Source organism: Trachypithecus francoisi, unplaced genomic scaffold, assembly GCF_009764315.1.
Source record: "Trachypithecus francoisi isolate TF-2019V2 unplaced genomic scaffold, Tfra_2.0 Lachesis_group20, whole genome shotgun sequence".
Taxonomy (NCBI): Eukaryota; Metazoa; Chordata; class Mammalia; order Primates; family Cercopithecidae; genus Trachypithecus; species Trachypithecus francoisi.
The window spans coordinates 8,054,907-8,068,648 of record NW_022681466.1 but is presented as its reverse complement, the minus strand read 5'-3'; the positions used below and the strand labels follow the sequence as shown (position 1 = coordinate 8,068,648).

General features: G+C 47.0%; 1 long non-coding RNA gene across 2 annotated transcripts in view; it reads right to left on the bottom strand.

Annotated features, from left to right (window-relative positions):
• Positions 1–5,700: 5,700 nt before the first annotated feature.
• The window catches only part of LOC117066732, a 110,417-nt gene continuing 102,375 nt past the window's right edge, over positions 5,701–13,742 (bottom strand). The window contains exon 6 of one of the 2 annotated variants that reach the window (XR_004430477.1): positions 5,701–5,869. This is a non-coding gene — a long non-coding RNA (uncharacterized LOC117066732). Of the gene's footprint in view, positions 5,870–10,795; positions 11,374–13,742 lie in introns of those variants that run through there. The other variant, XR_004430476.1, reaches the window with a different exon arrangement.

The window sequence follows — 13,742 nt, the reverse complement described above, 5'->3', positions numbered from 1 at the left end:
TATTTGTGTGAGTTTACTTTCAGAGTCGATTCTACAGGTGGATTGCGGATCAAAGGTAAATTTGCACTCCCTCCCAGCAATGCAGGACAGATCAAGTCCCTGTATTGTCCTTAACAGTGTACTTTGTTAAACTTCTGGATTTTTGACAATCTGATGGATCAGAAGCCTTAGCTCAATGAAGTTTTCTTTCTTTCTTTCTTTCTTTTTTTTTTTTTTTTTTTTTTTTTTTGAGACAGAGTCTTGCTCTGTCACCCAGGCTGGAGTGCAGTGGCGCGATCTCGGCTCACTGCAACCTCCTCCTCCCGGGTTCCCGCCAGTCTCCTGCTTCAGCCTCCCGAGTAGCTGGGACTACAGGCGCCCGCCACCACGCCCGGCTAATTTCTTGTATTTTTAGTAGAGACGGGGTTTCACCGTGTTAGCCAGGATGGTCTCGATCCGCTGACCTCGCGATCCGCCTGCCTTGGCCTCCCCAAGTGCTGGGATTACAGGCGTGAGCCACTGCACCCGGCCTCAGTGAGGTTTTCCTTTGCATTCTTCTGATTATGAAAAAGGCTGAACGCCCACTTAAATGTTTAGGGGCCCTTGCATTTTTTTTTTCCTGTAAACTGTCCATTCATGTCTTGTCCCATTAAATACCATCCATTTAATCGCCACTTTAGCTCACTGAGTTGCGCACATTTCCGACGATCTTGGCGGTAATCTGGGCTCAGCGCGTTAGTTCTCCAACCCTGACCCTGCACGGGGAGGCAGTGCTTTGACGAAGGTAAGAAAGAGAATCTGAGTCATTCCAGGGAAAGCCTACTAAAATCAGGAGGCTTTGTGAGAGCCAAAATACTAACTTTCAAAAAAGCAAAAACACTCCCAAACCTCACCGGCAGCAGCTTTACTTACGTGTTATTTTAGCTACGGTACCCATTTTATCTACTGTGGGGACCACCACACGAAGAAAACCACCCACCCGCGAAGTGAACCAATCACAGCCATAGCGCCGGTATCGCTCTGCGGCATTTCAGTGGTTCAAGCACCTGCCAATCTGCCGCGAAGCCAAAAGGCCTTGATTTGTGGCCATTGGGTATCGCATCCTTCCATCTTCCCCACCTCAATCCCACCTCACGCCGAGGGTGGAAAGCCCCGGATGTCCGGCCACACCCAAGGCCGCGTTTCCTCAGTGATTGACAAGGGCCATCGTCCAATGAGGAATGCGGCGCCGCCCGGGCAGCCCTCTAGTAGGCACGCGCCTGGCGCCTCAGCCGTAGAAGTGGTCGGTCGCCTGTGGCCCAACCTATGCTAAGGCCGGCTTGCCGGGGTTCCTCACGGCCGGGTGAGCGACCCCCAGCCTGCCTGGGAGCCGGAACCGAGCCGAGCCGAGCACAGGTGGACTGGCCCGCAGCTGCCGCTGCTCTGCTCTAGCCGAGAGATTCGCGCCTGCAGCGAATCCTGGGCCGCGTCGAGCTGTGTGGCCTGGCGTGCGGTGTCTGCCTGAGGCTGGCTCCTGAGTGCCACTCGCGGGGCAAGGCCCCGCGTCCCGCATTCGCAAGGTGGGACTGGGGGAGGTTTTTTGTTTTTTTTCTTTCCCTGCCTCAGGTTTATTAGTACAAATAACACAGGAGGACCCCAGCCCCATACAGACGGCAGCCGGGTGGCGGGTGTGGGGGCCGGGGGTCGCCCAAGTCCTTCTGTCCTCACTTTGGCAGACAGAAACACCTACTCTTTAGCCTTTGTAGGGGCCTGGGCACCTTTGGGAGCCCGAGCTGGAACTGAAGCTGGAGCTGCAGCCTGGGCCTTGGTTTGATCCTTGGCCTCGGCCTTTGGCCGGCACAGCCTGAGCCCCTAGGCAAGGCGGGCACAAGCACGCTTCCCAAGCTTGGAGTGGGCAGTGTTGTGCTTCTTGGCAAAGCGCATGTTCCTCAGGAACTTGGGGTCCACCCCCCTTAAGAGATTCGTATCTTTGTGATCTGGGTTTCTTGATACCATTTCTGTGCCATTTTCGGCACTGGTTGGGTGTGGTGTGGTTCTTAGACTTGGCCATGTTTGCATCTTAAGCGACGGCTCCCAAAGCACCTAGAACTGGGAGCCTTTTTTTTTTTTTTTTTTTTTTAGACGACGTTGTCTCGCTGTGTCGCCCAGGTTGGAGTGCAGTGGTGTGATCTCTGCTCACTGCAACCTCTGCCAGCGGGTTAAAGCGATTCTTCTACCTCAGCCTCCAGAGTGGCTGGGACTACAGGCGTTCGCCACCACGCCCTGCTGATTTTTGTATTTTTGGTAGAGACAGGGTTTCACCATATTGGCCAGGCCGGTCTCGAACATCTGACCTCAAGTGATCCGCCAGCCTTGGCCTCCCAAAGTGCTGGGATTACAGGCGTGAGCCACCGTGCCCGGCCTGGAGGAGCATTTCATGACGCTCCACAAACGGTCCTTGGGCACCAAGCTGGGCCCCGGAATACAAAGATGAGGTGAAACCAGTCCCTGCCCTCTGAGACACCCGTGTCTCCACCTTCCTCCCCCTGACGCTCCCAGGCTTGCCCTTGAGCAGATTCGGAGGGTGGCCCAGGGTTTCAGGGAGTTTCAGACGGTGGTACTGCAGCTGGACCCGACACACCCACACCCACACACACACACACCCCTTGCCTTTCACATTCCCTATTGTCCCAGGCCTAAGGTAAAAGCCAGCAGTTCCGGTGGTACTGCAGCTGGACCGAAGACACACACACACACACACACCCCTTGCTTTTCACATTCCCTATTGTCCCAGGCCTAAGGTAAAAGCCAGCAGTTCTGTACACACCCAGCTTCACATCTTCAGGTGGGCTGGCAGTCACACCTTCCCTCACCTGTGCTTGCCCTTTCAAGTCCTGCCGCAGGCACCTCAGCTGGGCTTTACCAGAGCAGGCTGAGTGTGTGTGAAATGGGTTGGACTTACCATTCAGCCAAGTTATCACATTGTTTCCTTTTCTCCACCCAGTTGTGGCCCCCTGCAGGTTCCACATCCCAAGGGGAGGCCCCACCAACCTGGAATCTTTGGTCCTGATGGTGGCCTGGGTCCTCTACAGGTGAATATTCCTCAGACCAGAGTTGCTGAACTGTGTTAAATAACTCAATCTGCAATCAGGGTTTTTGAAAATCTCCCTTTTCTCATTCCTTTAAGTACTTTAATTACTTTTTGTGGCTCTCGCTAAGATGGAACAGGCTATGCTCACAGACTGTCAGGCACTCATTTCCTTCAATGGTTCATCACATTCACCTCGGGACTGCCATAGGTGGTGTCTTTGGTTCTCTTTGTACTCCGCTTCAATGATACTGCAAGTTAAATTTCAGAAGAGGAGGCAGCTGGCAAGGGGAATAAAATTAAGAAAATTGTTCCAGGAAGAAAAGGTTCAATGAAAGAAATGGGAGAAAGAGGGCAAAGCACAGAGGATTCAGATTTGAATATTGAATGGTGTGAATTGGCCCATTTACTCTCAGACATTTATTGAGCCTGTCTTCATGCAAAACACTGGTAAGTGACATAATGCAGAACGAACTCGACTTGGTTTCTACTTGCAAGGCAAGGTGACAGGAAGGTTCGATAACTTCTTGGAGTGCATGCCAAGTGCCCTGCAGAGCGCTGTGCTGTGTGTCTTGCAAATAAATGTTCTCTCATTAATCTTCACTACTCTATGAAGGCTGTAACATTCTTTTACAGATGAAGAAAACAAAACTCAAAACATTGAATAAGACTCAATAAATGAGCAAAAGATCTAAACAGACATTTTCCCAGAAAAGATATACAAATAGCCTATAAGCACATGAAAAGATGCTCAACATGTCAATCAAATGCAAATCAAAAACTGCAACAATGAGACACCGCTTTACATCGCAAGGATGGCTGTAATAAAAAAGACAGATAATAACAAGTGGTGGGGAAGTGGAGGAATTGGAACCCTCACACATTCTTCATGGAAATGTAAAATGGTGCAGCTGCTTTGGAAAACTGGCAGTTTCTCCCAATATTAAAGTGATACCAAATGACGCAGCAATTCCGTTCTTAGGTGTATACCCAAAAGAATATATATGTACTCTTAGGCGTATACCTATGAAAACATATATCTATGCAAAAACTTGTACATGGGTGCTTGGATCAGCATTATTCATGATTGCCAAAAAGCGGAAATAATAGCTAAAAGATGGCCGGGTTCAGTGGTTCACGCCTGTCATCCCAGCACTTTGGGAGGCCAAGGTGGGCAGATCACCTGAAGTCAGGAGTTCAAGACCAGCCTGGCTAACGTGATGAAACTCCTCTGCTAAAAAAAATACAAAAAAAAAAAAAAACCAAAACAACAACAACAAAAAACTAGCCAGGCGTGATGGTGTGCCTGTAATCCCAGCTACTGCAGAGACTAAAGCAGGAGAATCACTTGAACCCAATAGGCAGAAGTTGCAGTGAGCCAAAATTGTGCCACTGCACTCCAACCTGGGTGACAGATGGAGACTCTGTCTCAAAAAATAAAAATAAAAAATAAAAGGTGGAAAGAACATCCATCAACTGGATGCATGGATAAACAAAATGTGATCTATCCACATCATGGAATATTCAACAGTAATAAGGAATGAAGTACTGATACATTCTGCAACATTGATGAACCTTGAAAACATCATGCTGAGTGACAGAAGTCAGACACAAAGACCACATAGTGTATGATTCCATTTACATGAAATGTCCAGAATAGCCAAATCTATAGAGACAGAAAGTAGATGTATGGTTGCCAGAGACTGGGGGTGGGGTGGAGGGAAGAGAAGTGCCTACTAATGGGTACAGGGATAAAAACCCAAAATGTTCTAAAATGATTACGGTGATGGTTGCACAACTCTGAATGGACAAAAAGCCACTGAATTATATTCTTTAAATAGATGAATTGTATGGTATATGAATTATATCTCAATAAAGCATGTATATACCTATGTATATACATACATATAGCATTGAAGATAAAAGATCCCAGTCAGAATGGCACCATGAGCACATATTGTGGTCTCTCCTTGGGACCTTTTCTTTTTGTTTTGAAACAGAGTCTCGCTTTGTCACCCAGGCTGGACTGCAGTGGTGCAATCTCCCCTCACTGCAACCTCCACCTCCTAGGTTCAAGCGATTCTCCTGCCTCAGCCTCCTGGGTAGCTGGGATTACAAGCATGCACCACCACACCCGGCTAATTTTTGTATTTTTTGTAGAGACAGGGTTTCACCATGTTGGCCAGGCTGGTCTCAAACGCCTGACCTCAAATGATCCTTCCACCTTCACATCCCAAAGTGCTAGGATTACAGGCATGAGTCATCGCACCCAGCCCCCTTTGGCCTCTTGAGAGGAATTTTATTTATTTTTTCATCTGTAACCATGAGAGAAAAGAAGGTATAATGATAACAACCAATGTGTATTGTTCGCTGTGTCTCTGGCTCTGGGATAAAAACTTTATGTTCTTTTTTTTTTTTTTAGATGAAGTGTCTCTCTGTCGCCCAGGCTGGAGTGCAGTGGTGCAATCTTGGCTCACTGCAACCTCTGCCTTCCAGGATTCAAACAGTTCTCGTGCATCATCCTCCCGAGTAGCTGGGATTACAGGCATGCCTGGCTAATTTTTGTATTTTTAGTAGAAACAGGGTTTCACCATGTTGGCCAGGCTGGTCTTGAACTCCAGACCTCAAGTGATCTGTCCGCCTCGACTTCCCAAAGTGCTGGGATTACAGGCGTAAGCCACAGCGCCCGGCTTAGAACTTTATGTTCTATGTGATTTAGTTCTTGTGAGAAACATGAAATGTGGCAGGTTGAGTCCCCAGGAAGCCAACTGAGGTGGAGGTCGGCATGTAAGAGGTTTGTTGGGGGTGCTCCCAGGTCAAGACCTGCAGGAGGAGGAGGAAAGGGAGAGGACTCAGCACAGGGAGGAGGGAGAGCTGTGATGCAGTCTCAGTAGAGGCTGAGCAGACACTGGGGAGTCATTTTGAAACTACTCTCTCCACTGAAGTAGCACCCCCACTCCCCCATAGATGCTGACAGTGGAGACTTTTTGACAGCAGCACTCCCAGAACTAGGGGAAAGATCCTTAAAGATCCTTCATTCCTAATGAGAGTTATGGGTGGCACAGCAAAGTATCCACTATGATTATTAGTGTTAGCATCTTTTTTTTTTTTTTTTTTGGTAGGCAGGACCTTGCTCTACTGCCCAGGCTGCAGTGCAGTGGCACCATCACAGCTCACTGCAGCCTCAATCTTGGCTCAAGTGATTCTCCCACCTCGGCCTCCCAAAATGCTGGGATTACAGTTATGAACCACCACACCTAACCTCTGCATTTTACAGGTAAGAAAATCCAAGCATAGAGAAGCTAAGTAACTAGCCCAAGAAGCAGGAGGCATTCAAATCCACTCTGCCTGGTGCAGAACTGGGGGCTGTTAGCTTTGAGGCTGTGCTGCTTCCACCCTGAGGAGTCCTTGAGAGGCATGAAGAAGGGAACCCCTGTCCAGGCATACTGAAGAGGAATGCACAGCTGGGAGTGAGGGATCTCTGGAGCACAGACCTGTTGGGACAACTGCCCACTTGCTAGAGGTATCAGGCCAGTGGATCCTACACAACCCACAAGGCTTTGGATCTGCCAAAAAGCAAGCAGCCCTTATCTTACCCTCAGCGAGATAAATCAGACACAAGAGGACAGATATCCTATGATTCCACTCATACAAGGTATCTAGATTGGACAAATTCATACAGACAGAAAGTTAAAGGGTGATTGTCAGGGGTTGAGAGGAGGGGAAACTGGAGAGTTATTATCTTTTTTTTTTTTTTTTTCTGAGACACAGTCTTGCTCTGTTGTCCAGGCTGGAGTGCAGTGGTGTGATCTCAGTTCACTGCAATCCCTGCCTCCCAGGTTCAAGCCATTCTCGTGCCTCAAGCTCCAGAGTAGTTGGGATTCCAGGCACATGCCACCACACTTGGCTAATTTTTGTATTTTTAGTAGAGATGGGGTTTCACTATGTTGGCCAGGCTGGCCTCAAATTCCTGACCTCAAGTGATACATCCACCTCGGCCTCCCAAAGTGCTGGGATTATAGGCGTGAGCCACTGCACCTGGCCTGGAGAGTTATTGTCTAATGGCTAAAGAGTTTCAGTTGGGGAAGATGAAAAAGTTCTGGGGATGGATGGTGGCGATGGTTGCACAACAATGTGAATGTATGTTATCCACTGAAGGAGTTAAGGATGATCAGCCTGAAAATATGCAGACTGGGGCCAGGGGCAATGGCTCATGCCTGTAATCCCAAGAGTTTGGGAGGCTGAAGCTGTAGGATTACTTGAGCCTAGGAATTCAAAACTAGCCTGGGCAAAAAAAAAATTTTTTTTTTTTTAATTAACTGAACATGGTGGCATGTGCTTGTAGTCTCAGCTACCTGGGAAGGCTGAAGTGGAAGGATTGCTTGAGCCCAGGAGGACACAGCTGCAGTGAGCTGTGACCAGCTGCACTCCAGCTTGAGTGGCAGAGCAAGACCCTGTCTCAAAAAAGAAAAATGTTGGCCGGGTGCTGTGGCTCACGCCTGTAATCCCAGCACTATGGGAGGCCGAGGTGGGTGGATCACGAGGTCAGGAGATCGAGACCATCCTGGCTAACACGGTGAAACCCCGTGTCTACTAAAAAAAAAAAATGCAAAAAATTAGCCGGGCGTGGCGGCGGATGCCTGTAGTCCCAGCTACTTGGGAGGCTGAGGCAGGAGAATGGTGTGAACTCGGGAGGCGGAGCTTACAGTGAGCGGAGATCACACCACTGCACTCCAGCCTGGGTGACTAAGCGAGACTCTGTCTCAAAAAAAAAAAAAAAAAAATGCAGATTTAGTAAACTCATTATTTCAGGTTGAAGGCATTTGAGAAACTGCAGTTGCAGTTCATCACAGCAGAAAAAAAATTATACACACACAAAAATGTCTAGGTTTTGTTTACCCGGGTATTTTATTTTCTATTTTAAATTGCAAAGAAAGAAAAGAACATAGCAAAGGGTATGAAAATTCATTGAAGCAAATGGCCAATAAATATGAAAAAAGATTCTCAACCTCAGTAATCAGACAAATGCAAATGAAAGCAATAATCTTTTTTAAAATTTTTAAATCATCAGAGCAGCAAAATATTGAAAGGTTGATAATGTCATATTTTGTCAAGGGTATAGGAAAAGCCATATTACAATCTGCTAATGGTAATATAATATAATTATTAAAATTGTATCAAATAACTTTAATAGTCATGTAATTTTATATAATTTATTAAAATTTAAACAAGATACGCTATGATGCAATAATCCTACCTATATCTGCCCTAGAGAAATATTTTGGAGTCCATGGAAATATGTCCAAGGATGTTCACAACAGCATCTGTGTGATAAGAAAAATTAGGAACAGCCTAACATACAGGCTATTACGCAGCAGTTAGCAGCAGTTAAAAGGGATGAAGCCATGCTACCTACCTACAGGGAAAGATCCTTAAGACACATGGTTGGCCGGGCGCCGTGGCTCACCTCTATAATCCCAGCACTTTGGGAGGCCAAGGTAGGCAGATGACGAGGTCAGGAGTTTGAGACCAGCCTGGCTAACATGGTGAAACCCCATCTCTACTAAAAATACAAAAATTAGCTGGGTGTGGTGGTGGGTGACTGTAAGTCCAGCTACTCAGGAGGCTGAGGCAGGAGAATCTCTTGAACCCAGGAGACGGAGGTTGCAATGAACCAAGGTCATGCCACCACACCCCAGCCTGGGTGACAGAGCAAGACTCTGTCTCAAAAAAAAAGGAAATAAGATAATCTAAATTGCAATCTTGGTGGGGTGCAGTGGCTCATGCCTATGGCAGAAGGATCACTTGAGTGGAGGAGTTCGAGACCAGCCTGGGCAATGAAGTCTACAAAAAATAAACAATTTAGCTGGACGTTGTGGTGCTGCTGTAGTTCCAGCTATTTGGGAGGCTGAGGGGGAAGGATTATGTGAGCCCAAGAGTTTGACGCTACAGTGAGCTATGATTAATCCATTGCACTCCAACCTGGGTGACAGATGAGACGCTGTTTCTAAAATAAGAGCATTTTAAAAAAACATAATCACCATATAATTGTAACCCTTAATACATGTAATAATTCCTTAATGTCATTTGTTACCTGGTTATTGAAATTGGTTGGTTTAGGGCGCAGTGGCTTGCACCTGTAATCCAGCACTTGAGCTCAGGAGTTCGAGACCAGCCTGGGCAGCATAGTGAAACCCCGCCTCTACTAAAAATACAAAAATTAGCCAGGTATGGTGGTGCGTGCCTATAGTCCCAGCTACTTGGGAGGCTGGGGCATAAGCATCGCTTGAACTTGGGAGGCAGAGGTTGCAGTAAGCCAAGATTACACCACTACACTCCAGCCTGGGTAACAGAGTGAGACTCTGTCTGAAAACAAAAATAAAAAAATAAGAAATTGGTCGGTTTATTCAAATCAGAATCCAAACAAGAGTCACCCATTGCAATTAGTTGTGCCTCCAAGTCTCTTTTATTCCACAACAGTCTTCTTGTCTTTTTTTTTTTTTTTTTTTGAGGCGGAGTTTCGCTCTTGGTGCCCAGACTGGAGTGCAATGGCACAATCTCAGCTCACTGCAAAGTTCACCTCCTGGGTTCAAGCAATTCTCCTGCCTTTGCCTCCTGAGTAGCTGGGATTACAGGCATGTACCACCACACCCGGCTAATTTTTGTATTTTTAGTAGAAACGGGTTTTCACCATGTTGGCCAAGCTGGTCTTGAACTCTTGACCTCAGGTGATCCACCCACCTCAGCCTCTCAAGTGCTGGGATTACAGGCATAAGCCACCACGCCCAGCCTCCTTTGTTAATTTTTTTTTAGTTTGAAATAAGACTTACAGAAAAGTTGCAAGGTTAGTACAACAGACTCCCATATGCCCTTTATCCAGATTCCCCAGTTGTTAGCATTTTACCACATTTGTTTAATTATTTTTCTCTCATATATAGGCATACATACATATATCATTTTAGCCACGTGAGAATGAATCGCAAACAGTGTCCCTTTCCTCTAAATATTGGAGTAAAGAACAGAACATACTGTTAAATAGTCATGAGCAATGATCAATATTAGGAAACTTACATTCATACAATTCTATTATTTAATCTATGAGTTATTCATACTTTGCCAGTTGACCAACAATGTCCTTAATAAAAAAAAAAAAAAGTCTGTTCCGGGATCTAATCCATGATTAAACACTGCATTTATCTCTGTGTCTTAAGTGTCACTTACTCTGGAACAGCTCCTCAGTCTGTCTTTCATGACCTTGACATTTCCTAAGAGTAACATTTCCTAAGAGTGACATTTCCTAAGAGGCCAGTTATTTAATAGATTCTGTGAACTTGGAACAAATTTGTCTTTGATAATTTCTTGCTCTCTGTTATAACAGGATGCCCCACACCATGTGTATTTCCTGGCCCTGACTCTCAATGACCATTTCTTGCATGGGAAAGAAATGGGACCTGAGGCCAGGCAAGGTAACTCACACCTGTAATCCCAGAATTTCGGGAGACTGAGGCGGGCAGATCACCTGAGGTCAGGAGTTTGAGACCAGCTTGGCCAACATGATGAAACCCTGTCTCTACTAAAAATACAAAAACTAGCAGGGCACAGTGGTGAGTACCTGTCGTCCCAGTCACTCAGGAGGCTGAGGCAGGAGAATCGCTTGAACCTGGGAGGTGGAGGCTGCAATGAACTGAGATCACACCACTGCACTCCAGCCTGGGCCATAGTGCAAGACTCCGTCTCAAAAAAAAAAAAAAAAAGGGACCTAAATCCTGATGATAGAGCTACTGATTGGTGTGAGACGCAAGTGGGGACTGGGGTTGCAACCAGCTGAGCATCCCGGGACTGCCTCTCCTCCAGCCCTGGAGACTCCTCATTCTGGGGAATGGCAGCTTTGTGCTGGTCTCTGTGGATGAGTTTCTCGGATGCCTGGGTGACACCAAAGTAGAGCGGGGATCCTGCAGACCTTGTCCCCTGCATAGTTCTGGGTGTGGCTCATCCAGGATAACAATCGAATTTCCTCATACCCATTTTTTTATGACAGATTTTATTGCATTTTAGGGCTTGAAAGGTTTACTTGTTTTTCTTATCTAATATTATTATCTTATCTAATATTGATTTACTGTAACCACCAGCAGGGCAAACACAAAATTGGGGCATCCGCATGCTGTCAAGGAGGGTCAAAATATGTGATAAACATAGGGTGACCCAGCAAAACAACTCAGACTATAATTACACAGTGAACGCACCCTGCCGCAGAGGACTTGCTCTGTCCCAGGTGGTGCAAAGGTGGCTGCTCATCCATGGAGGTGATTGTTCTTGGCAGGTCCTTCCTGCAGGGACGGATGCAGGGCAAAGGGTTACTGACTCACAGAGAAGGGCTGCACTCACTGGCAAAATCCTCTCTCTGATTTTTGTGAATGTTCTCACAGAAGAAACTCCTAAGTGATCTGCAGTCTCAGGGCTAGATTCCTACCACTACGCAATTCCTGGGCCACAGCTCCCAAGGAAACAGGGAGTCTGCAGGAAAAGGTCAATAACTTATTGTTGCACCTCTGGTTTCTGAGTGTTCCAAACAGAAGGGTAGCAGAAAGTGCTGCAGGGCTGTTTGGGAAGAGGGCCTCAGGACAGAACTGCCAGTGTCAGAGAAGAGGCAGACTGGGGACATCAAAGGAGAGGGAGAAATGTATCCAGACAGGAATCTAAGTGCAGTTGTTTTCTTGAGAAGTCTCACCTCACTGAGACCTCACCTGAACATGAAACCATTTTCTTTTTCTGTCTTTTTTTCTTTTTGAGATGGGGTCTGGCTGTTGCCCAGGCTGGAGTGCAGTGGGGTGATCTTGACTCACTGCAACCTCTGCCTCCTGGGCTTAAGTCATCCTCCCATCTCAGCCTCCCGAGTACCTGTAGTAAGGCACACACCATCATGCCCGGCTAATTTTTGTATTTGTAGAGATGGGGTTTTGGCCGGGCATGGGGGCCCAACCCTGTAATCCCAGCACTTTGGGAGGCTGAGGTGGGCAGATCACTTCAGGTCAGGAGTTCAAGGCCAACCTGTCCAATGTGGTAAAATCCCATCTCTACTAAACATATAAAAATTAGCCAGGCATGATGGTGGGCACCTGTAATCTCAGCTACTCAGGAGACTGAGGCAGGAGAATCGCTGGAACCCAGGAGGTAGAGGTTGCAGTAAGCCAAGATCACGCCACTGCACTCCAGCCTAGGCATCGGAGTGAGACGCTGTCTCAAAAAAGAAAACAAAAAACAAGAGATGGAGTTTTGCCATGTTTCCCAAGCTTGTCTTGAACTCCTGTGCTCAAGCGATCTGCCTTCTTTGGCCTCTCAAAGTGCTGGGATTCCAGGCATGAGCCATGGTACCCAGCCCATTTTCTATTTTCTAATCACTGCTTCCAACCACTCTATGCCAACTCCCTTCAGTCCTTTAGCAATATCTTGGGCAGATTCATCACTTTAGCCTGGTAAAGCTCAGACCAGCCCTGTTTCAAGCCCCACTCATGTATCTGGTTCACAGTGCTTCACCTCCTCTTCCCAGCACAAGCTGGGCACTCACACTGCTTGCTGGGAGAATGAGGAGATTGGGGAGTGGGCCTAGTCTAGTTCTGTGATACCTGCTGCCTCCTCTCTTTACAAGGCCTCGCTTCCTAGCTGCCCTGGTGTAGAGAGCAGGAAATGGAAGTAGTCAGGACACGGAAAAAGGCAGCAGAGGTGTCTTAATGTAGCTGGCTATAGGTCCAAAGTGAGGAGGCCCCAGATCCAGATGGACTTGGTTCCATCCATTGCTGCTGGCCTCTGTGGATGGGGTGGGCTCTGCATAGATGGTGTCCCCTCTTTAACGAAGCCCTGCTCAGAAAACCCAGCCTAGTCTTCCCAGCTCCACCAGGAAATCTACTTTCCAATCTCCAGAGGGGGGTCCTGTTACTTGTTTCAGAGGCCACCTGGACAGCGTGTGAGCTCTGCCCTTCCTCTCAACTTTGTGCTTCTTCCTATGGAGATGCTGAGGCTTTTCTGCACCTTCCAAAGGTCATGGGAGATGGCCTGGGGGTGCCCCCTTCTTGTTCCTCAACTCAGGCAAGGTTTTCGAACCCTGCCAGCACGGGCCGCGCTCGTGGATAGGTAGACTGCCTTCAGCAATCACAGCACTGTCAGTGCTTGATTCCATTTCTAAATCTGTTTCCCAGGCTGGTCTGGAACTCCTAAATCTGGGCCACAGGCATAAAAGAAGCTGCATGTAATTAGTTTGCTTCTTTCCATAGACCTGTTTGTTGAAATGGAGTCTTCTTCTGGCAAATCATCACATAGAAAAAGCGGTGGGTACAAAGGGCCCAGATGGAAAGCCTGAAGAAAAAAACAAAACTGTTTTTTGGTCTGATTTGGGTAGAAATGATATTCCGAAGCAGAATATCAGTTGCAAAGAGATCATTATCCTCACTCCCTAAGTAAATATCCGGGGGACAGACATTCTTTTCATCTTGGACAATCTTCACAAGCTGTATACCTCTGGGGATATTGACAAAGACACTTTCAACAGAACAAAAATCAATGATAATTATAGTTTGTAGCCTTTGAAGCAAAATAAAATGAGACCTATCAAGACACACCAAATCATTTATACCCCTTTTAAAACCAGTAAGAAGGCTAGTATGTCCAGGACAATAGCAAACTAGGGGCCTCAAAACACGTT